A 24,869-nucleotide genomic window follows, 5' to 3' on the forward strand; every position below is an offset into this window, starting at 1 on the left:
CCCCCCCCCCCCCCCCCCGCAGGCTAGACGAAATCTGGCTTTTTTCATGTCAAAGAAAACATGGCTGCTCATATGGGCGACGGCGGCGAGTACGTGTGCGAGGGCTACTTTTGTGGAAATGGGTGCTGCTTGGCTTACGTGGAGGAGCGAAAGGTGTATGACAGCGCGTACGAAATGTCGCTGTGGTTGTTGAAAAGGCGCTACAAAGGAAGGGCCGCCCCAGTCAGATTTGGAGGCGACTTGACGCAAAAGGAATTCCTGGCATCGGGGTCATAGGGAGCTCCTAGGTTATCTCATAGCCCCCCTCGGGGTTATAAGATAAATGGAAGAACAATGCAATGACTGCGAACGTGTGCTTGACGAGTAAGGTGTAAATGTGGACGAAGGTTCGTGGTTGAGGCTATAATGCTGTGTTGGTGCTGCTACCAGGAGTATATCACATATAACGGGGGTGGTTGCGTATGTGTGAGGAAAGCAATCCTCGGACCTTGTTGGAAATTCAATAAAGGATGCTAAAATTTGAGAACGAAATTGTCAACCCCAGAGAATGCTACAACTTTGCGTGAACTTTTATCAACATCAATGATATCAATGTGGACTATCTGACAGTGTCAGATCCCCTTCCTGCCAATGGAGGTAAGGTAAACGTTTACCGCAATGTCCGTGTTGTTCTTCTCAAACGGATATGTCCCTGATGGTTGTCGGGAACTCTATATCCTGCCAATTGTAGAGAAGAACATAGGGCTGCATCTGAGATATTCGATTCCGGTCCTTTCCGATCTCTGCATGGTGTAAGGATGCTATGACGCTCGACTTGAAACATTCGTCCTCATTTTTTGGGTTGATGATAGCCTTTTTCGAGGCTATCCATTTGGGTAGTTCTATGGACGAGGAACCCCTTGTTAGCCGCAGTTTATGGAAATCTACATCTAGGTGTAGAATTCTATCAATAGTAAATCCACTTTGGGGTAATGCCGGATGTTCTACGTGTGTTTTGATTAATGTAAACATTTTATCCACGTCGCTACCCTGGAAAATTTCCGTTATATTGCTATTAAAAGGTTTATCTATCCTGATATACTCTTCTACTTCCGATGTCGGCACGATTTTTTTCTTCCACATAATCCACAGGGACATCTGTACCTTTGCCGAGTCCATGTCTCTTACTGCTCCACGATCAAGGTTTTCACGTTGGGTTTAACCATCGTTATATACCCGTCAACATCAGCCTTTTCTATACCAGGAATGCGGAAACTTCGAAATGTCTTACGCAGCGCATGCTTATGTTCCCGAGGCATAAAATCTTGCTCCGGCTGATCATATAGATTTTGGATGTCCTTGAGGTAGTCTTCCTCAGCCTCTTCCTCCACTTCATCATGGAGCGTAGGTCTCACGATGTTAGCTGCCTTATCATAGAGATTCATAACTTTACGTTTGAAGGCCACGTAGGTTCTCTTGACTCCCTCTTTTATAGACTTGGGAATAGTGTCCACTAACCAGTTGTACCATCCTTGCATCTAGGTTTTCACGATCGAACGATTTTTTAACATCTCCTGGTTTTCAAAGACATCCATATCCTCTGGTATTGTTATTATAGTCACGGGTCTAATTGGTTTTCGTTGCCCGGGTGGTCTCTGTAGTTGATCTTTCAGCAAAAAAAACCAATCGGCCTTGCGTAGCTTGTAGTAACCAGTCAACCCACGGCTTTTCGCTATATCTCGTAATTCTTTTAACGTTCTTGTGTTCATCATTTATTCTATGAGTTTTTGATTGTCAGTAAATTTCATGATTGCTCAAAACTAGCACAGTCATTTCTGACACAGTTGGTCATGTTGCTGCGCATGCGTTGATTGTCAGCAGTCACGTGACCGGGGGAATTTACCTTGATGTGTGCCAGAAATTTTTTACTCATTTGAGGTATGATATATCGCGGATAGACGTCGACTTGTGTTGTATGGTGGGGGTTTGACCATGCGTGCGTGTGTGCGTGGTGTGCCAGAAGGAGCATTTTTCTATCTCTAGATTGTTTAATTTCGAAGTAATAAAATGTATAGACCGAATTAAAATGGATGTTAACTGTGTAAAAACAATAAATGTGCTGGATTTTGGGAAATGTATAGTGTGCCAGAAAGATACATCAAAAAAGGTACCGCCTTACTTCAACATTTTTTCCCATTGCTGTTCTGAGTTCTGAGAGAAAGATTTTTGTTTGATAGATTGACCAAGATGTGTAATTTTATGTGTGATGTTCGAGTTGCAAGGAAAGAATTCTTAAACATAAAATGTTCTAACAAAGTTGAATGTAAGGAGCAACAAAAACAGTTCATTGAACTTTGTGAAAGAATTGGGATTTTTGGTCATCAATATATAGATCATCAATCTCTGTTTTTGCGAAATTTCATGAAAATGTATGAATCACTTTTACTTTTCGTTCGTGCTATGCGACAAGGACTTTGTAAATTACATCTTGTCTCTTTGAGTGCTTTACAATCAAATTACTTACGCCCGATTAACACCTTTGTATCTGGCAGACATGAAGAATTTAGAAAAAAACAGACATAAAGACCTGGTCCTACTTGAAAGAGAATTTCGCAATTGCCAAAACCAGTATACCATTCACTGCCATTGGGTCCGAACACGCAATGAAGCAGGAGAATAAGGAAATGAAGGTCACTGGAGGCATCAAAGGACTGTTACAACAACCATCTACATTGAACAGATTTCGCCTTGCTTCTCCTATACTTACGTCATTATTGAAAGAAAATGTCAATGTTGATCAAAGAAAGCAACACTACGAATTGAGTGGCTCAACATATAGCAGGATAGCTTCTAACGTCAATAAATTGCTTTGTACCATGGATGACTTCGATGTCAACTTCCGGCAGTCCGATTGTGTATTTAATGTTGTTTCAAAATCTGTTCTTCACAATTCACAAATACTTCAATCTGCTGATATTGGCTCAAAATGTTATGAAGAATTTGTCACAGAGAGGATAAAAGGAAAAAAATCGATATGGGAACCTTTAAAAAAAGTGAAAATAGTAACTTTCAAAGATCTTGGAAAATCTATCAAAAAGAGAGTAAGGGATAAAGTTATACAACTCAAAGAGGAAAAAACGCTACTATTAAGATTTTTAATTAGTGCACAGAAACTTCCCGAGTTGGATTTGGAGCACTGTATTGGCAACTTTGAGTTTTCTGTTGTACCAAAGGCCTTGTTTAGTGCTGATGGAATTTCATTGGCTTGTTTAGACAAATCAAAATTGCTTTACTGTATAGAGAAATTATCCAGCAATGGACAAACGACCAATGCTTTATCTGGAGAAGTCGAAACAAACAAAGTAATCATTATAGTTGGAATGGCTGTTGTGAATCAAACTCCAAAAACAACGGCAGTTAAAACATGCAAGGTATGTTTTCAATTTATTACTATCTTACGTAATTTTCTGACGCATTTGTAAAATACTCTTGTGATTTTTTAGGATTTTGCATCAGCTTTCACAGAACGTGTACTACAAATTTCAAGAGGATGTGTTGAAATACGATTGGTATTTGATCGCTATATAGAAAACCCCTTGAAAGCACGGACAAGAATGCATCGTACATCTGGTAATGAAGTTCGATACAAAGTATCAGACAACACCAATATTTCATCCATTAGTCTCAAGCAATTTCTTTCCCACATCGATACAAAGCAAGTTTTAACCATCTACACCTGGCAAAGAAAGTGATGGAGGCTCTTTCATCATTGCATATTCGGTATATAGTGACTTATGATACTAAAAGGGAATCAAATTTTGTTGATTGCAGAATACACGACCACGAAGAAGCTGACACAGCACTTGTATGTAATGCTATGGATGTTGCACAACAATCTCCTTACACCAGCTGTTTACTCTCCGGATACTGACGTGTTTCTACTGTTAATTTACTACTACGAGATGTTACCAATGAATACCATTTTTGGAGGTTCCACTCTACGTGATATTGATGTTCGAAATTGCTTTGATGGCCATGGTGCAGTACAGAGGAAAGGTATTCTTGGTTTTCATACGTTCACAGGGTGTGACCAAACTGGGCGTTTCAACAAAAAATCGAACTGTGCTTGGCTGAAGATTTTTTACAGACAGATAATGAGGTGGTTCTGGCATTATCAACACTTGGAAGTTCTGTCGAACTTTCTAATCTGGAAACACTGGAAAGCTTAGAACGTTTCGTGGTTTCAATGTATAAGGGGATTAAATGTCCTGCAGACGTGGTATCACTATCTCAATTGCGTTTGCATTTTTTCTTCAGATTCCAGTGTGATGCTGATATGTTGCCACCAACATTAGCTGCATTGAAGTACAAAATATTCAGGTGTCATTTTTATGGTTTTACGAAGATCGCATATCCTCATTCAACAACTTCCGAATGCAGTCAATTATGGTTGGGAAACAGATGAAGTCAGTAACTTATCCCCCCATAATGACATAACTTCCTGCACCGGTGGCATTCATCGAGTTCAGGTCTTGTAGTTGCAAAACAAGTTGCATATCCAACCGCTGTAAATGCCGTAAAAATGTTTTTTCGTGCACTGACATGTGTAAATGTACGACGTGTCAAAACAGTGGTGGTGCAAGCAATGAATCCGAGTCAGATGAATATAGTCCTAGTGATGATGAGTGACTGAAACATTGTACAAGCATTGCTAAAGTAGTTTTTGTCATTATTTTTAGCTTTTTTTTAACTTTGCGACATTGCCTGAAAGAAAGAAAGTAAACAACTAAAAACGTGCTTTGGTCTGTAAATTACTGGTCTGTAGATTATTATTGAAAAATTAGCAAATATGAAACTGGATTGCACAAATCAAACATGGGACAAATTTTCATTTAAACCCTAACTTAACACTTAGACTCTAACATATTTTAATCATGAAAATTGCTCCTAATGTTTTTTCCCCATGTATCTTTGTCAAAACTGATATACTGTCAAAATTGATATAACTGTCAAAAATCGCAAAGGACAGGTGTTATGCCCAACCTCGTCCCCAGGGTTTTTTGCCTTTTTGACATCAAGTCAGGCGGCGAAATTATCCCTGCTGGTGAGTTTTGTAATGCGATTGGCTTATATCCGACATTGATAATTGATTCGTGCGTCATAATATATGCAACAAATTACTATAAAGATGGCGGATTTCACTACAAAAATGTTGTATGAGGAAATGTTAAAAAAGATTGACTAATAAGGGTGAGCTAAACAGTAAATATTTTTATTAAAGATGTCATTTTGGCAGATTTCCATTGTTGACATTTTGAATGATAATAAGTTTCTTCTTTAAGCTTAGTAAAAAACATGACTTCGGCAATTTAGCTGGATGAGAAAATACATGTACAGCTAGCTAGCTAAACTTGCTAACATGTACATAGGTAGGCATAATAAGCCATTACTAAATTTTTTATTCATTTTTCTACTTAAAAAAACAAGTGCTCTTCCAAACGTATAATTTTAGTCAGACCAGCTAAACGGTTCTTCCAATTATTATAAACAACTGATGTGACTGCTTAACAAGCTTAAAATTTTGTTGGTCTGTCATGTATAGCTTGCAAGCAGAAACGTCACACTTGTGCAAAATTTAGCCACACCAGTCATAGGTAGAAAAATGTCACGTTTCGATATAAAATTTGTGTCTCAAAACACCACAAAGAGAATTTACAGCTGAAAACATATGAACGAAATAAAAAATTATATAGCTAGAGGGGCCATTCAATAATTACATAATGCCTAAGGGGGGGGTATGATCATATTTTTTATGCACTGTTACCAAAATTTAGTTTTTATTTATGTCAGATATTTTTAGTTATTTTAGTATACAATCTACATCTTCAAATTGTTTTTTGCCTCTTGGCTTGCACAAAAGTACCAGAAATGTCACTTCGAGTGCTTAATATATGGCCCCGATATATCTTTTTCTCATATTAGAGCACTAGTTTGCCTTTGGTATGCAATGAATATGGAAATGAATAGACAAGGTTTTAAAATTTGAAATAATACGTAAAAGGGGGGTGTGGTACTAGATTTGTTACGATGGGTTACAAGAGGTGGGGAGTCGTAAAAAATGACTGATTTGGGTGCTACGTAATTATTGAATAGCTATGCTATACAATATGTAACACATTTAATTGATAGTAGATTAATCTAGCTCTTGGTTCAAGCATTAAATTAATAAGGCCTTCCCGAATAAATGTTTCTTAGCTAATTGTTTCACATTTCGGGAAATGTGAAACAGACTTTGACCCTTCGGATCTCATTATATTGTTGTTTAAACGCAGTATATATCGCTTCCAGCCGTCAAGTAACCGCTAGCGGCTTTGGCATAGACAACAAACGCTGGGACGAGGATGGTGTTATGCCCACTTTGTAATTATCTTGCCCCACTTTATAATTCATCGTTGGCCCACATTTTAATTTTCGTAGCTACCCTACTTTGTAATAAAAAGCCTTTCAGGAGCTCCCGTAGAAAATAAATAAAACTTTAGAAGGAGACTATGAGCTCAAAACTAAGCGCACTGAAAGGAGAATTGAATTGGAAGTTAGTAAAAGTGATAAGTGAAAATATGCTTGAGGGTACTTTGTACGCGTGTACAAAGTAAATCCAACTGCAGCTATAATGTTTTTATATATCACATGATAAAGTATATAAAAATATTATAGCTGCAGTTGGACTTTTAAAAACAACGGAGTAAAAGTGTTATGTCTTTTTTGCATTGAAAAAAATTTCCTCATCACCAGTTATTATTTTCTCACGAGTTCTGCAACGACACATATCGCTATTATTCAAGGTGTTGAAACAATGAAATGAATGATAACCATCAATCTGCTGTGAATTTTGATAAAATTAGTTGGGTTGTGGCAGGATATAAAGAGGTTTATAGCGTATTATCAACATAAAGATAATTCAATTAGTTACATCAAATACACTTGGGTTTTTGGAGTAGACTGAATAGGATAAGCTTTTGGACATCATCATATTCTCGCTTTAACGAATTTTGAATTTGGGAATAGTTTTTAAACCGGACACGCTTTTATAATTACCTTTTGTGAAACAGGGGAAAACAGGTTTCGCAAATTTTTTTTTCTGGTATTGTTATTCAATTTAAGGCTCCAAGTATGACATAATAGCAGAGTTGATAAGGAACAAAAGAAAATCCAAAATCCCAGTGAAAGTCAAGACTGTCACTCACAGAAGCGCAAACATCATATACTGGAGATTAAAGAATGATTTGACATTAGATACAGACGATATTTTTTTTTTGGTAAACGAGTTCTGAAAAAGGTGAACTGAATAAAGTGGTAGTGAAACATTCAAAAAAAGTAAATAAGTTGGATATAAAAAACTAAGGAGCAAAGCTGCAGACGGATATGCGGGAATCAGTGGCAGAAAAATTCTCAATATAACATCACATGATGCTGAGTTTAAAAAGATAACTGTGAAATTTAATAACAAAACAGTTCCTAAACCAGTCACTGAAAATGAGGTAGGTTCTATTTATGCTGTGATTATGTAAATTAAATGCAAAGGCATGGGGAATTAAAAAAAACAACCTAGGTACATCGGGATTCCCTTTCTTATCATCAAAACTTGAGAAGGCTTGTCCGTCCGTCCGTCTGTCTGTCTGTCTGTCTATCTGTCACGCAAAATGGTAGCTTAGCTGCGCAATAGCGAGAAGCACGCAATAGCGAGAAGCAAGTAATTGCGAGAAGCACGCAATAGCGAGAAGCACGCAATGCGGTATAAAAAGGACGGGCGAACTAGTGGATTTTCCACGGGCTAACGACTAGTTGATTTACAATATCTGAGTTTGATTTGTAGTCTTTTTGTCACGTTGTTTGCTGTATAAGAGGTCACGTTGAAATCCTCGAACGGATTAGTCTGCATGTTATGTTAAACAGGTTAAAGATTGCTACAGGCTATATTTCTTATTTTATGTTATAGTACGAAAAACACACTAGCTATACTGTATATTTTGTATCTTATTGAAACGCGGTTGTAACATTTATGTTATGTTATGGTATAAAAACACTTCAGTTAGTACATTTTTCACAAAAAAGTAAGTGTATATAATCTTACAACACCTGTTTATCAAAATTAAAAGTATTCATTCTACTAACGTGTGACCACCTTTTATCGCAATAAACAAGACAGAGCATCCAGAACACGGATAACATCAAAAACGATGACGTCATGCTGATCAGATTGCGATTGCCCAAAAATTACAAAGTGGGACAAGACATTATTGCAAAGTGGGCAGTTCGAAAATTACAAAGTGAGGCAACGATAAATTACAAAGTGGGGCAGCTTCGAAATAACAAAGTGGGGCAAAGAAAAAAGACTGTAGATAATTATCTCAGAGAACTCCCTGAATTTCATAACTACCTTAACCGTACTAATGCAGGGGCAGGTAAAATCAACCTACCCGAAGCTCGCATTTGGTGACTTTTCATTTAGACTTTACAGATATCTACAACACGATTATGGAAGATTTTTTTATTGTCTATCTGTGAGATAGTGCATTCTTAAAATTTAGTAAATATGAAACTGAGTTGAACCAATCAAACATGGCAAAAAATATTCACTTTGTTGGGCACTTTTAGCCTTATCCCTTTCAGTACATAGGCTCATAATGTATCCACATCAAGGAGGTACTTTAAACAAGATATTTTAAACTTGCTAACTTTGCAAAAAATAGTTCTCGTAAAAATTTAAAAGTGCTTCAAAAATTAGTTCTCGCAAAAAAATTATACCCCTAAAGTATCCCTTAATAGTTCTGCTCTTTTACATAACAGAATGTTCAGAAACTTTTGTAAACTATCTGAAACCTTTTATAAACATTTTTTTTAAATTTTTTAGCTTATCATAAATTTCAAGATTACTGAATATCTACGAGGCAAGACTTTAACAATTATATCAATCATTTTGCCAAAAAACTTTAAACCAATCAAAGCTTTTGGTCTATACTATAAACTTTCTAATTAATTTATAACCCATAACTCCACTACAGATTTATCTTGATAACAGGGAAGTCTATACTTCGTTTCCATCCCAAATATATATCTAAAGCAGGCTGTTATAATCTGAAGATGACATATATATCCAGAAATTATTCTGCCCTTCTCTTCACTTCAAGCTGGATGATGTACCACTCGCGAAAAGCGAAGAATACCCCGAGAAACCTCTACCTGAGGATGGATTGTACTTGTACCTCCTGCAACCCGGGGAAGAGCACGATAATCCGAGACGACGTGCAGCCGATGCTTTCTGGAGTAAAAAGATGTATAGGTTGGATCGTATTGTGACGAGTAGTCGTGTTCTGTACCATTTGAAGGACGGTCCTGAAAGGAGTTTTGTATCGGAGGAACTCATGCTAATCCCGGAGGATGTCGAAGTGCCTCCAGATCATGGTAAAAAGTGGTAAACACCTTCAATTTTTACTAGCTGATTGGGGGTTCGGAGCATTGAGGGCATCATGCCAATTTTAGCCTTCATTTGGGGGTTGGTTGGTAACCAATATATGACGCTAGGATAATTTTTACTACCCACAAAAGTAGTAAAAATTGTGGTTGGGTGTACACCTATTCCGCAAGTTCCAGCAGTCTTTCATGCGTATAATGTTCTCCAAGCCTAAAATGTGACGACGATACATCCACGCTTTCGGAGCCAATTGTAATGAACTATGGCGTTTGGTGTTTCTGCCAATACCACGATCTCACCCTTGGGATAATCAACAAGCTTATTTCGTATTTTTTGGGCCACATACCCCTGTTGACCACAGATGGCCAGGTATTAGATTTATTCTTTTGTATAATCATCATACTGTTATCCTTTCCGGGATCTTCGAAGTGGGGCACGGCACGTTGCTTTAGCTCCTTAATTTTATCCTCCAATATCATGAGTTGGCTATCCCTGTCCTCAATTTCATCATTGAGGAAAACTAGGGCATTATCCTTCTCAACGATAGTCTCCTGTAATTTTTCCACCCCCTTCCCAGACAACTACTTTGTCAATGCTGCAGCCTTAGGCTTTCTCGATCTGACGGTAATTTCAAGCGCCCCGTCCAGCGTGACGAATATATCATGCCGTTTTTAACACCTTCCGAGGTATCTAGGCAACTGTAGTTGGCGACTACAGTTGTTATATCTTCTATTTCTCCTTTCGATATTGTCATATTGCGATTGAGACCATATTCGGAATGCATAGCAATTTCTCTAGGTCCGCACGTTTGAAGAGAGGTTGGCCCTGTTTATCAAATAAGGTCTCAATGGCTCCTGCAGGTATTGCGTTGAATAAGACGAGCTGTGAAGACATCTTTCTCTTATAAGCAACGTAGGCTGGGGATTTCACCGTGGTCACCCAAGGATCTTCCACGTCCTAGGATGTTCCAATTTCACCCACACGCAGGCATGCTTGGATTTTTTAAATTTGGTTTTAATTTGATCCCAGTCTGTTATTAGGTTCGTCTCTTCGTTAATTAGCCTCATGTCGCTACGTTCGTGAGGGTACCGGAGGAAGAGCTGTTTCTTCTGCCTCCTCAGATTCTTTGGGAGAGCAGTGTAGCTCTGCGTGAGCAGCCATAAACTATGCTCTCTGTGCCTACCTGAAATAGCCAATTCGAGCAGGGGCTGCCTTTTTTATCGAGGCTCTCGTTGGATATACAATCATCGACAACGAAAAGACTGTCCTCACCCGCGAATAACGACGACAATTTCTGAATCCATTCAAACAGCTCATTTCCTGGGTCTATCAGGAACACGTAGTCGTCGTGCCACAGCGATGATCTACCCAAATAGGTGGCATTCCACCGCAAGGTAAGGCATAGGATGATGATATTGTTGAAGTGTCCCTTGTACTCACTTTCCAACAGGTCCAAAACACGTTGTGTCTTACCGCAAGATGTTGGACCTGTAAAAATCGCTGTGTGGGGGTCCCCCACAATGTCCTTTTACTAATAGTTGCTCTATTTTCTATCATGAATTTTAGGGTATACCCCGGCACATGTTGAACAGATCAACACCTCCATGCTTGTTTTCCAATGACCCCTGACAGGCAGGGCAGAGCTTAGTCCCCCGAGCCTTGTATTCGAGGGGTGGTTGAGTATATGTTAATTTTCCTTGCAGGCACCGCAGTGCATTGCGATACCTTTCAACGAGCCTTGCCTTCTCAGGGCTATCCTCAATGACTTCTGCATATTGGGATATAATGTTGAGTAGGTCATATAGGATGAGGTAGTTTTCATCCTATTTAATACCCCGAATTTCCCTATCGATTACAAGGGGTCTGCCTTGTAGTCAACGTCCTCAATATCTCTATTTGCTACAGCCCGCCTCTCCTTGGCTTTAGTCAGGCAACCTATACAGGTCTTGGTCTGACCATTACCCCTAATTTTAAATTTGTGTAACGGTAATAGCTCTTTGCACGTTCTACAACATTTGATATGCATTTGTTATGGCATACTGTGCCCGCCGTAATGCATTGGTGACCTCGGCAAGCGTTGGGCGATTAAAAGTTTCATCGTATCTGATTCGTACCCTATTATTTACGTGCCTTTCAAAATTGTCCCATGCATAACCCTCGGAAAACTGGGATTGAATATGATACTGTAGCATAATGATCTACTCGTATAGGGGTTGCATGTAAATGCGAGGCTTGGCATGGCCTTTTGATACCCTCCCAAGATCAAGGTACTTGATGCATGTTTATGCAAGTTGGCCTTTGCCCTTTGACTTGAACCGGTTCAATGGTACGGATTTTGAACATTTGAAACAACACTTCTCTTCCATATTTCATATCTCTCCTGGAGATATAAAAATTTTCTCATGTGGTCTATTTGGGAGATATCAGCGACTTCTTATACCATCCCTGCTTAATTGCGTATTCGTCAAATAGAATTGCCGCGCTCATATAGCCAGCAAGCTTAAGACCATATCCATTTTGGCACCCGGCCTGGAAACCCCCAGGGCTTTCTTACCACCCAGGGCGATTAGAATTGTGTAAGACACGAGCCTGACAGACTCCCACAGGGCATTAATAATCATGGTTTCTTTGGGACCCATGTGTTCGTCATGTTTACTTGCCATTTATTAGGTGTCATTTTTTGAGAAAATTCATTGCATGCTGGGGATAGGGTGGGTTTTGCCCTACCGGGTCTCCGGATTGGTTGCAGGCTTGTTGTGCTCAGTTTTAACCCTGCCAAACATATACCAAATCCCGACACCTATGGCAAGCACGGCTAAAGTTCCAACTCCATAGATGTAGACATTCGTTGACCTGCTGGGATTGCGACAGGTTCTTGATCATCCTGTGAAGTACCTTTGCCCACGTTTTTCTTCAAGTCGGCCTTGTTCTTCCTATTCCATTCCGCAAGTCTCTTGCCTGCGGCAACACGACCCTCATTCTTCTTGGTTATGGTTTTTGTTCCTCTTCACTTATTTTATTATAGTGTGGTCTCGTCCACCGTATCCGCCTTCTTCACCTCCTTCTCCTGTTTCTTTTTACCTATATGTCTCGCTGTATGATCTGCTACAAGTACACACAAATAGTGCAGTACACGAAGATCCCAAGGTCCGTCATACTATCCCGGATAATTGGGTCTTCCTCGATATCTGTGGATAGTCAATATCCACAAAATTACCTATCATGCTGACATATAGGCTGATAACATGTGTGGACAGTGCTTTTGCCGTCTTTTTTCCCTTCTCCTGGAGTTCCCGCTGTACATACTCTGTATGTGCCTTGTCGATGGCCTCCTCTGGGGCCTTATCGACAAACCCTTCCGTACACTTCTTTGGCAAAAGGTGCCCTTTACCTTTGCGTAAAGCCTCCTTTAGGATTTGGCGTTTATCGATGGGCTTTTTGATATTTTCATATTCTGCGGAGGCATTGTCGAATACTTGTGTGATATCACTCATCTTTATTAATAGTCGTTTATAACGAAGAAATATGTAGGCAATTAGAGCATACGGTGGGAGTATGGCAATACATTAACACACCTCCATTTCATTCCCCTGTAGATGCCAGGTAGTAATGGCCTCTGGCAAGCGTCTTGAACTGATCGGGTTGTACAATACGTTTGTCATCTGCCCTGTTTAGTGCCAACTTGTTCACCTCTTGGGTATACAAGTTATTTTGTTTTGGATCAAGATCTGGCTCTTGTAGACGTCAACGCCCTTTTCCAGGCATCGCTGATAGTCAACGAATGTTATCGACTTCTTGGTTACGCATCTTTTGACGCCCTTGGCTTTCCTGTCACCGCCATCTTTTGTGAGGCTCTTATAGGCATAGAGTTTGGCCCTCAGGGTGATGAATTCAGTCATAATTTTGCCACCCAGCTCATCCTTCATCAAGCTCACCACCTTCTTGTTCTTGCCTATGGAAAGAGGCCTCTTATCATCCGGATTATAGGTACTTGTGTCAAAACGCGCGACAACGTCGTTGACTATATCCCTGTAAAAGTCTTCCGTTCGGATGTGGTATACGAAGCTGTTTGTGTCCATGTAACAGAGCTGTATTTTGGAACCATATTTTTCTTTCATGTAGTCATAATGAAACTCGTACATGACCATTTTCGACATATCCAGGATGGCTTGACCGATATAGACGGGATTGTTCATTTTGACCTCGGTCTTGCCCATCTCAACGCCTATCAGATTTTTGCTGAACCTACTACCACCCTTGAAATTCAGCTTCATTACAGCTTCGTGTACTTGTCTTCGTTTGTGTCCTATTGGATGTTGCGGTGATTTCTAATATTCTCCATGGTCTTCCCGAATACGCTTAAATTTATAAGCTTGTAGAAGTCCTTTTCGAACTCGTTCCTGGCAGCCGTTCTCAACCTCGTATTGTGACGATATAGCCCGCCAGCCATGCCTTCTGATTGAATCGGATGTCCCTATGCACTGTCTTGAGCCCAAGAGCATGCTTTATAGCCTGGTTAATGGCCCTAATATGTACAACATATTTACGCTTGTTTTCCAAATTGAGTATCAATTTCTCGACCTGATGGACCGTCCTGTGTTCGGGCAGGGACGGCAGCTCGTTATGTTTGTCATGTAGCTCCTCCGGGTACCCGATATCAACCTCTAATATATACCCATGCTTATTGTCCTCAACGAGCTTTCCTACTATTCGCCTATCCTTAAAGTCCTCAACATTCTGCATCCATTTGAAACCATCCGTTGGGACATCTTGACGCATTGCCCAGCCGTATAGATTGTTGGCATTTAGATATTGCAGGTAGGAGGACTCCTCATCCCAATTATACTGATCCCCCATGTACTTGTCATTGGCCTTGGCATATCGGTATACCGCCTGAGTTATACCTCCTCTTATAGCCTTCTCGAACATTAATAGCATATCGGGGTCCGTAAGGGGCTCTAGCCTTATCTATATAAGTAGTCGTTAGCCCGTGGAAAAATCCAAGGGGTCGCCCGTCCTTTAAATTAACCCGTCGCAACAAAGTGGACAAAAATATATCGCATTTGATATTCGTGCGCATTTTAAAAATTTCGTGTTGTCCGTTACGGGACGCGGCTTTCGCGGAGACACAGACAAAATACGGCTATTATTATAGAGACTAGTCGATGACCCGTAGAAAAATCCACGGGTCCGCCCATCCTTTTTATACCACTTAAGCGCGTCTCGCGTTTGGCTTACCCCAGTGTCGAAACGCATGGGTAAGCCAAAGTCAAGGTGTGACCTGACGTTGAACACTCTGTGGAGCGCTTAATAAGAGCCGTAAACTGTGCCACACGATCAGGTGGAGCGCTTTAGTATAGGTATACAGTATGTCGTAAATTAAGTGAAGCGCATCACCATTATAGTCTTGCGACTGTAACATATTTTTCAAAAAATATTCTCCGCAACGATAGCTGAAATAAAAACACAGTTTACAAACAACAGTCAGTACCCCATCATAGCAAAAACAATCAGTCAATATTATTTTATTTTGCAGAATAAGTTTTTGTGAAAGTTAAAGAATTTATCGTGACACTGGGCTAAGCGCTTACAGTTAAACCGTGTTGCAAAAAAAAACTTTCTCACATACTCTGTTTAAAAAAAAAACAACAGGGCTGAGCGGTTAGTCCAGGTAACCATTGTTGCACATCCGTACAGACGTGATTACCGAGAAAGTTTAAAAATGAATTGTCACATTGGGTTGACCCCTTAGTACAGGTAAACCACGTTGTACATGGCGGATAATCGTAACAGCCTTTACCAAAAACAACACTCTATTGTTAACACTGCGCTAACTGCTTAGTATAGTTAAACAGGCGTATAGGCGTAATACCCCTTTCCAAAAAAACTTCATTGCAACTTCGGTTTTAATGAAAACACAGCGAACAGCCTGTCATTACCGGTTCAGCTTAAATAACCTGTCAGTCATTTTATTTGCACAAAAAGTTTTCAGGAAAAAATAATAAAAGATGTAGTTACCTAGCTAACTGCATTTAGCATAACACTTTTTGTTTAAGAATATTGTTGTAGCCAAACTGCATTTTTATACTCTCACTTTTTAGCCAAAGATAGGAGCTAGCTAAATGGCTACAGTCTCAACACAAAAATAAATGGTGGGTAGGATAAAAAGCTGTTATACCATACAGAATAGTAATAAGTGAGGTTCTAGCTAGCTAGCCTCCAAAATCTTCGTTCCTAGCCAGAAATCCTAAAACTGGTGCGTTTAAGATCTGTACGTGACTAAAAACGTGACAATATATTTATCTTAACATTTTAGAACATACAAAAAAAATATTACGAAAATAAAAAGCTTATAGAAGACAAAAAGGTGAAACAGACTTACAAACAGCACTGACCCACCATTACTTTAAAAACAAAAATGGCCATCATGTTTGGGTCCTCATGTTTCTTCGCCGGCATGCCCAGGCCGCGAAAGTCTTGGATTGGTTTTTCAAACAATCAAACGTTTTGATTGGTGTATTATGTGCGAGCGGTCAAAACAAAGTCAGTAAAACTATCAGTAAACTGTCCCATTTGTTTTCTGTAACTCCTGAGCGAAAACGGCGATTAAGGTCACAGGGGTAATTATTATTAAAAATGGCGTATTAAAATAATGCATTGATTTTTATCACCAAATTTATTTTTCTTATTTATGGTAATAAATTAAAGTAATTCAATTAATTAAAGAAATAAATTAATTTTTAGAATTTATTTTAATCAATAATTTGATTTGCGATTAAACAACCCCCTGGTTTGTGAAAATCGCGGAAAGATCAAAGGAATATCGGTAACCCTTTTGAACAGACAGACAGACGGAATACGGCTATTACTAGCCATAGTTACCACTAATGCGCCCCGAATTACTAATAACGATTTCAAACATTCAAATTTAGAACGGGATTTAAAATTAAAATGGAAAATGGTGGACGTTTGAAATCTATAAAAACTGCAGTGTTAGAACTTATTATTTTCGTTATTTTCACATTTGGCTAAGGCTCTATCTATAAAGTTAGATCTTGATTAAATATATGTACACTTTAAACGCCTCTAGCCTTCTTGTTGTGTAATTTCACGTAATCATTGCTTTTGATTTTTGGTTAAAATTCGTTCAAAAGACTTACGCATACATTTTTGACTTATCAAATCTCCAAAAATTCTTGTGCTGTAATAACAAATTGTGTCTGAAAGCTATTCTGCTGAAACATTTTCCGCCAAATATGACGAATATGATAGAAATGCAGTACGGAATTGCATAGAGGCTTGTGAATAAGCTTATTGCCCAGGGGAAAATTTTTAAATAAGAAGCCCTGCGACTTGAAGATTTCCGTCATTAGCCTAAAAGATTCTGAAATTTGAAGTAGACTTTAAAACGGAGAACAATGGGGTATATAAACACATCATAAGTATCCTAATTCTCAATTATTATTGTAATTAACGTAAAATACAACTTGATAAATAAAAAATAATTTTTTTTTTACATATATATAGTATATATTCTAAAACAATAGTTAAAACTTTAACTGGATTTTTTTATAACTGATCTCGAAAATTCCAGGATGCAGGATTGCTATGTATGAACTTCACGATTCGAATATATATAATAACTTCTGAACAATTTCAATTTCAATGAATTATTACTCTGTTAAGTTACCAATAAAATCCTTAAAAATTTCTCTCGTTGAAGATTTTTCGAAAATGCTGATGGTGCATGGTTTCATAACAAATGATCTGAAAAAGAAAGTATATTTAAAATTGAGAAAGAAGAATACAATTTTACCAGAACTGAATTAATACTAGGTTGTTTAATTATTGTCTACTTATCTGATTTAAAGTTAGAATTTATTAAAAAGATACAAATCAATGCCATGTGATACACAAAAGGTATACTATATAAATAAAAATATATATATAAATTTAGTCAAGCTGGCTTTGATATCATTGTTAAACAAGTATAATATTAAGCAGGCGATACAAGATTTTCAAACCTGTGGACAATACAGGACTTATTTTGTTGAAATCGATTTATTGAATTTTACAAATTTGATTGTTTATTATCGAGGAAATTGATTGGTCATTGTTTTCGAATTGAATTGAACAAGTTGATACAAAAAAGGGTAGACACTCAATTAATAAATTTGTCAGATTTGATAAATCAACAACATCATTTATAATTTCAAGAAAAAACATAAAAAAGGGAAGAAAACAAAGAAACCTGTAACATACTGTGGGTAGCGTCTAGTTGTACTGCAAGGGCTAACTATGTTATGTTATTGGTTAATTTATCAGTTCAACTTGACTGTTCCGTGCAATGAACAACAATATTTTTTCATGATTCAACAAATATCTTTTTATATATATTCTTGCGGTCTGATTCGTGTCAACCAATCACGGGCAGCCATTATGAAATGGGGTACAAATGCCGTTAATTATTTGTTTTTGTGGTGAAATCTTCATAAATACAATACTGGATTTTTCAAGGAATTCTTTTTTTTTTAGTCAAATCTTTAATATGTTTTAGATACAGGGGCGGGGGTTAGGCAACCTAGGCAATTGCCTAAGCCTAGTTTTGTGAACTAGAAAAAAAATTCTCTATAGATAGAATAATCTATAAAAAAAACTAAATTATTTTTATCAATTTATTTTTGGCATCCGCCGATTTCGACTATGACGATGCGCGGCGTGCGTGTTTTATTTTACTCAAATAAGCAAACCCGGGGCGATCTTAGGCAAAATGTCTATTCGCCTAAAACGTCCGCGGGTTTTAAAGTTCCGAATGAATGAAAATCACAGATGGAAGAAAAAACGCCTAAAACGTCCGCGGGTTTTCAAGTTCCAATGAATGAAATTCTGGAATGTGAAGAAAAAACGCCTAAAACGTCCGTGGGTTTTAAAGTTTAAACGCCTAAAACGACCACGGGTACGGTTACATGAAGTGGATGTTTTTTTTTCAACATGGTTTACCTGGATCAGGTCCAATTGCAGGGAGCACTTCAAATGTCTAGAATATTAAAGCAATTGTATGCCACCTAAGTTAAATAAAGAAGTTTTGAATTTGGAAACCTTTTCAGATATTGAAAGGATTGGAAATGCTGGAGAGAAGTATTTTGGCCACGTGTGCCGTGTTGTTGTCTCAAACCAAACCTTTATCTTCCTCTGCAAGAGACAATAAATTCAGTAATACTTGAAATATTTTAGTTTTAGCTGCTCCTGAATTTTAGGCACTTTTGTGTCAAGAACTATTCTTAAAAGTGGTAAACCACCAGATGTTCTTACAAAACGTGTAATTTAAATCTTTTTCTTATCAAAACAAAAGGTTTTAACTTGGCCTTGATCAAATGCATTGTTTATAAACATAAAAGCCCAATGCTAAACGAGATAGCTAACTGAGGCAATTTATGTCAACACTGTCTTGGCGGTCGAGAGATGTTTTGATGTGTATGTTAAATTCGGTATAGAGTATTACTAGCTACCTGTATGTGTATTAGTTGGAATTTTGTTAGTTTTTTTTCTTTAATGTCTTAAGGGTCACTGGCTTCGTGTAGGCTTTGTGTAGCCGTTTATGCAACTGTGTATCTTTGTTTCTGTTAGGGAGAGAATACATTCTTGTAAGATAACTAAGGGACAGCTCTTTCATGAACGCAAAAGTCCAAGCTAAATGTTAATAGATCTGCAGATCCCCTTTCCCTCCCCTAAACATCAAATCAGAAAAGGTAATCTTTGAATGTTGTCAGTCCTTGAAACCATAAGCACTCGGCCATGTGTCCCTGCTAAGCAGGTAGACACTAAAAGTTATTAATACTTTCTGTTCTCTAAGAAATCGATGTATACAGTATGAGATATAATTAAACGGCAAAGGATTCTACCTCGTCCCACCGCCAAATTTATACGCTTAGCATATACTTTTTTATTGTGATTGTCCCTAAGAACTTTGACTTTGTGGGAACTTTTAAACAGTGCATTTTATATGCAACATCCCACTGCTCATTTTAAAACTTTTAAGAACACGAGAAGATCTCTTTGACTTTCCCATGTTACTTTTAATTGTAATAAAATTGCTAAAAACAAAAGAATGAAGCAATACCTAATCTAAGAATAGTCCAAGTTTGTTTTATAATATTTCTTATTCTCATCTTGCTGAGCAATACAACGTATATAATTTTGTTTTAGGATAAGATATTTTGATGTCACCCTGGTACCTAAGATGAATATTCTTCTAACAACGAAAATCACCATCAATTAAAAGAACACAGATTTGTTAATCCTTATAATATTGGAAAACTGTAAACAATGGATATATATCTGGTATAATCCACAAAGTTGTGTTTCATAAGAGGAACTAAGAAGGTGAAAAAAATCAATCAAAATAACTTGTATTTTGATGTCACCCTGGTACCTATGATGAATATTCAAGTAAATAACACAGAAGATTTGTTCTGAATCCTTATAATATTGGAAAACTGTAAACAATAGATATATATCTGGTATAATCCACAAAGTTGTGTTTCATAAGAGGAACTAAGAAGGTGAAAAAAATCAATCAAAATAACTTGTATTTTGATGTCACCCTGGTACCTATGATGAATATTCAAGTAAATAACACAGAAGATTTGTTCTGAATCCTTATAATATTGGAAAACTGTAAACAATAGATATATATCTGGTATAATCCACAAAGTTGTGTTTCATAAGAGGAACTAAGAAGGTGAAAAAAATCAATCAAAATAACTTGTATTTTGATGTCACCCTGGTACCTATGATGAATATTCAAGTAAATAACACAGAAGATTTGTTCTGAATCCTTATAATATTGGAAAACTGTAAACAATGGATATATATCTGGTATAATCCACAAAGTTGGTGAAAAAAATCAATCAAAATAACTTGTGAATATTCAAGTAAATCATAGAAATGATTTTCACGTAAAACATATACAGATCGAAACAAGAATTGCATGTTAAAAAACGTTCTGTTACAGACTGTAAACTAACAAAATGTCATGTCAACTTATGGGTATGAGTAGGATTTGTATATATGTTGCTTTTTATATGAGAATCTTCATAATTGGCTTATAGTTACTAAAACTTTCTTAAAGATTTTACAGTATTAAAATATTTTTTAAACATAGTTGACAGGGACATGTAAGGGTAAATAATATGAGACATGTTAAATGTTTTGATGTTATTTTTCTAATTTCTAACTCTTTTCTGGCTTCATAAACTGCCTTTCTCTTGTGGGAATTTCATAGCATTAAAATTAATGCTTAATAGAAATTAGTGCAAAACTACACCAGTAACCCTAATGCTAAACTGTATTAACTTCATGAAGAGGTGATTACTATATACTTTTTGTACACGTTTATTATATGTTGCGATCTTACACTGTAAGTCTAACTGGAAATCTTTCATTCTTTTATATGCTGGTTTTCTTTGTGCATTTGCAGGTTCTTAACACAGACTATAATTTTCCAAACAATATTTCTACGTTGCACTACTGTTGACTATCTATTCCTAAAATTGTCTTGTAATGTAATTTTTTGTTGTATTGTTAGTTATTAGACTTATTGCATGTTTTGAAATGAAGCAAATCCCCAACTTATTACTTGTTCTCGTATTATGTGCGTAAAACGAAAAAAGATGCTAAGATACTTAATACCAGTATGTGATTCAAAGAAATTATGGAAACGCTAACCCTGTTTCAAATCGAATTTGCTAACCGGACGCATTTTCCATCCGCATGTTTTAACAAGGATAAAGTGGTAAAACTACGAGGGTTACTGTTATTTGTTTGGCTATAAAGAAACTTTCGTTTCTAATCTAGAAGGATTCTTAATAACTAAAAACCTTACTTTTGGGAAAATTTTAGTTCCTTTTACAGCAAAAACACAAAACGGCCGATTTACCTCGTACAACACCACAACCCTTGACATTACTTTGCCAAAAAATCTATGAAATTTTGCCTAACCAAAAAAAATTCCTAGATCCGCCCCTGAGATACTGCTTAATTTTTGCCATTTTGCGACATTTTAACGACGTTTTACTTGTAAATTCTGTTTAAGTAAGGTTGCTACTTTGAAGGTTTGACCGTGAAAAGTCCACTTTGTTCTCCATCGGTTAGCAACGAAGGAGAACATTCTGACCGCAAGAATACATGATAGCAGCCTCACAAAGGTTCCTTTAGAAGTTATTTTACTCACCCAAAACGCCTATACTTTTTACGGTGTATGTGGCTTATCAGCACCCTCGTTGATAAAATTACACAGGGCAGGATAAAAGTTTTTTGTTGCTTCTGAAAAAAGGGACTCTAATGAAAGCACTATTTTGTGCAGTTCTAGCTTGATAGCTGTAGTACAAGTGAGAGTAGTTTTACGACTATTAACTTATAAAATGCAAGAATTTAAAAATAAGTATTTAGCTCCCTAGCTACATCATTAAAGCTATTACGACAAGCCAGACCATCGGGAAGGGAAGACCAACAAAATGCAAGCAGTTTTAGTCATGGCCATACACGGAATGTTCTGTTCTTGATTGACTTTAAATTGTGATGCATTTATAAATTGCGGCCTTTGGATCAACGCCATAAACCGTTCTGAGTTTAATTTCATATAAAATATAAGTAATCCTTCTACTTACTGTTAACAAGTTTCGAAACAACTTGGACAAAGAAAAACAAACCTTTTCTTGAAGATAAATTCACGTGGGCTGCAGTGACATTTAAGCATATTAAACGAGACAATATTACAAAGCTTTAAATTAACATAACAAAAGAATCTCGATTAATATTTTTTATGGCAGTCAAATCTTCAGAGACAACAAAGAAACCGAGACAAGATAAGTTTTGCTCGATCAGTGTTATTTTTGTCTTGATGGTACCAAACACACAGGTTGTGTTATATCAAACCTAGGTTGGATGTTCGAGCCGAAGTTCCCCCGCGAAGTTGAGAGTAAGAAAAAAACTTCTCCCATACATAAAACTAGCCATAGTTACCACTAATGCGCCCCGAATTACTAATAACGATTTCAAACATTCAAATTTAGAACGGTATTTAAAATTAAAATGGAAAATGGTGGACGTTTGAAATCTATAAAAACTGCAGTGTTAGAACTTATTATTTTCGTTATTTTCACATTTGGCTAAGGCTCTATCTATAAAGTTAGATCTTGATTAAATATATGTACACTTTAAACGCCTCTAGCCTTCTTGTTGTGTAATTTCACGTAATCATTGCTTTTGATTTTTGGTTAAAATTCGTTCAAAAGACTTACGCATACATTTTTGACTTATCAAATCTCCAAAAATTCTTGTGCTGTAATAACAAATTGTGTCTGAAAGCTATTCTGCTGAAACATTTTCCGCCAAATATGACGAATATGATAGAAATGCAGTACGGAATTGCATAGAGGCTTGTGAATAAGCTTATTGCCCAGGGGAAAATTTTTAAATAAGAAGCCCTGCGACTTGAAGATTTCCGTCATTAGCCTAAAAGATTCTGAAATTTGAAGTAGACTTTAAAACGGAGAACAATGGGGTATATAAACACATCATAAGTATCCTAATTCTCAATTATTATTGCGTAAAATACAACTTGATAAATAAAAAATAATTTTTTTTTTACATATATATAGTATATATTCTAAAACAATAGTTAAAACTTTAACTTGATTTTTTTATAACTGATCTCGAAAATTCCAGGATGCAGGATTGCTATGTATGAACTTTACGATTCGAATATATATAATAACTTCTGAACAATTTCAATTTCAATGAATTATTACTCTGTTAAGTTACCAATAAAATCCTTAAAAATTTCTCTCGTTGAAGATTTTTCGAAACTGCTGATGGTGCATGGTTTCATAACAAATGATCTGAAAAAGAAAGTATATTTAAAATTGAGAAAGAAGAATACAATTTTACCAGAACTGAATTAATACTAGGTTGTTTAATTATTGTCTACTTATCTGATTTAAAGTTAGAATTTATTAAAAAGATACAAATCAATGCCATGTGATACACAAAAGGTATACTATATAAATAAAAATATATATATAAATTTAGTCAAGCTGGCTTTGATATCATTGTTAAACAAGTATAATATTAAGCAGGCGATACAAGATTTTCAAACCTGTGGACAATACAGGACTTATTTTGTTGAAATCGATTTATTGAATTTTACAAATTTGATTGTTTATTATCGAGGAAATTGATTGGTCATTGTTTTCGAATTGAATTGAACAAGTTGATACAAAAAAGGGTAGACACTCAATTAATAAATTTGTCAGATTTGATAAATCAACAACATCATTTATAATTTCAAGAAAAAACATAAAAAAGGGAAGAAAACAAAGAAACCTGTAACATACTGTGGGTAGCGTCTAGTTGTACTGCAAGGGCTAACTATGTTATGTTATTGGTTAATTTATCAGTTCAACTTGACTGTTCCGTGCAATGAACAACAATATTTTTTCATGATTCAACAAATATCTTTTTATATATATTCTTGCGGTCTGATTCGTGTCAACCAATCACGGGCAGCCATTATGAAATGGGGTACATATGCCGTAATTAATGTTTTTGTGGTGAAATCTTCATAAATACAATACTGGATTTTTCAAGGAATTCTTTTTTTTTAGTCAAATCTTTAATATGTTTTAGATACTGCTTAATTTTTGCCATTTTGCGACATTTTAACGACGTTTTACTTGTAAATTCTGTTTAAGTAAGGTTGCTACTTTGAAGGTTTGACCGTGAAAAGTCCACTTTGTTCTCCATCGGATAGCAACGAAGGAGAACATTCTGACCGCAAGAATACATGATAGCAGCCTCACAAAGGTTCCTTTAGAAGTTATTTTACTCACCCAAAACGCCTATACTTTTTACGGTGTATGTGGCTTATCAGCACCCTCGTTGATAAAATTACACAGGGCAGGATAAAAGTTTTTTGTTGCTTCTGAAAAAAGGGACTCTAATGAAAGCACTATTTTGTGCAGTTCTAGCTTGATAGCTGTAGTACAAGTGAGAGTAGTTTTACGACTATTAACTTATAAAACGCAAGAATTTAAAAATAAGTATTTAGCTCCCTAGCTACATCATTAAAGCTATTACGACAAGCCAGACCATCGGGAAGGGAAGACCAACAAAATGCAATCAGTTTTAGTCATGGCCATACACGGAATGTTCTGTTCTTGATTGACTTTAAATTGTGATGCATTTATAAATTGCGGCCTTTGGATCAACGCCATAAACCGTTCTGAGTTTAATTTCATATAAAATATAAGTAATCCTTCTACTTACTGTTAACAAGTTTCGAAACAACTTGGACAAAGAAAAACAAACCTTTTCTTGAAGATAAATTCACGTGGGCTGCAGTGACATTTAAGCATAT

This window comes from Hydractinia symbiolongicarpus, chromosome 8 (genome assembly GCF_029227915.1).
Source record: "Hydractinia symbiolongicarpus strain clone_291-10 chromosome 8, HSymV2.1, whole genome shotgun sequence".
NCBI classification, from domain to species: Eukaryota; Metazoa; Cnidaria; class Hydrozoa; order Anthoathecata; family Hydractiniidae; genus Hydractinia; species Hydractinia symbiolongicarpus.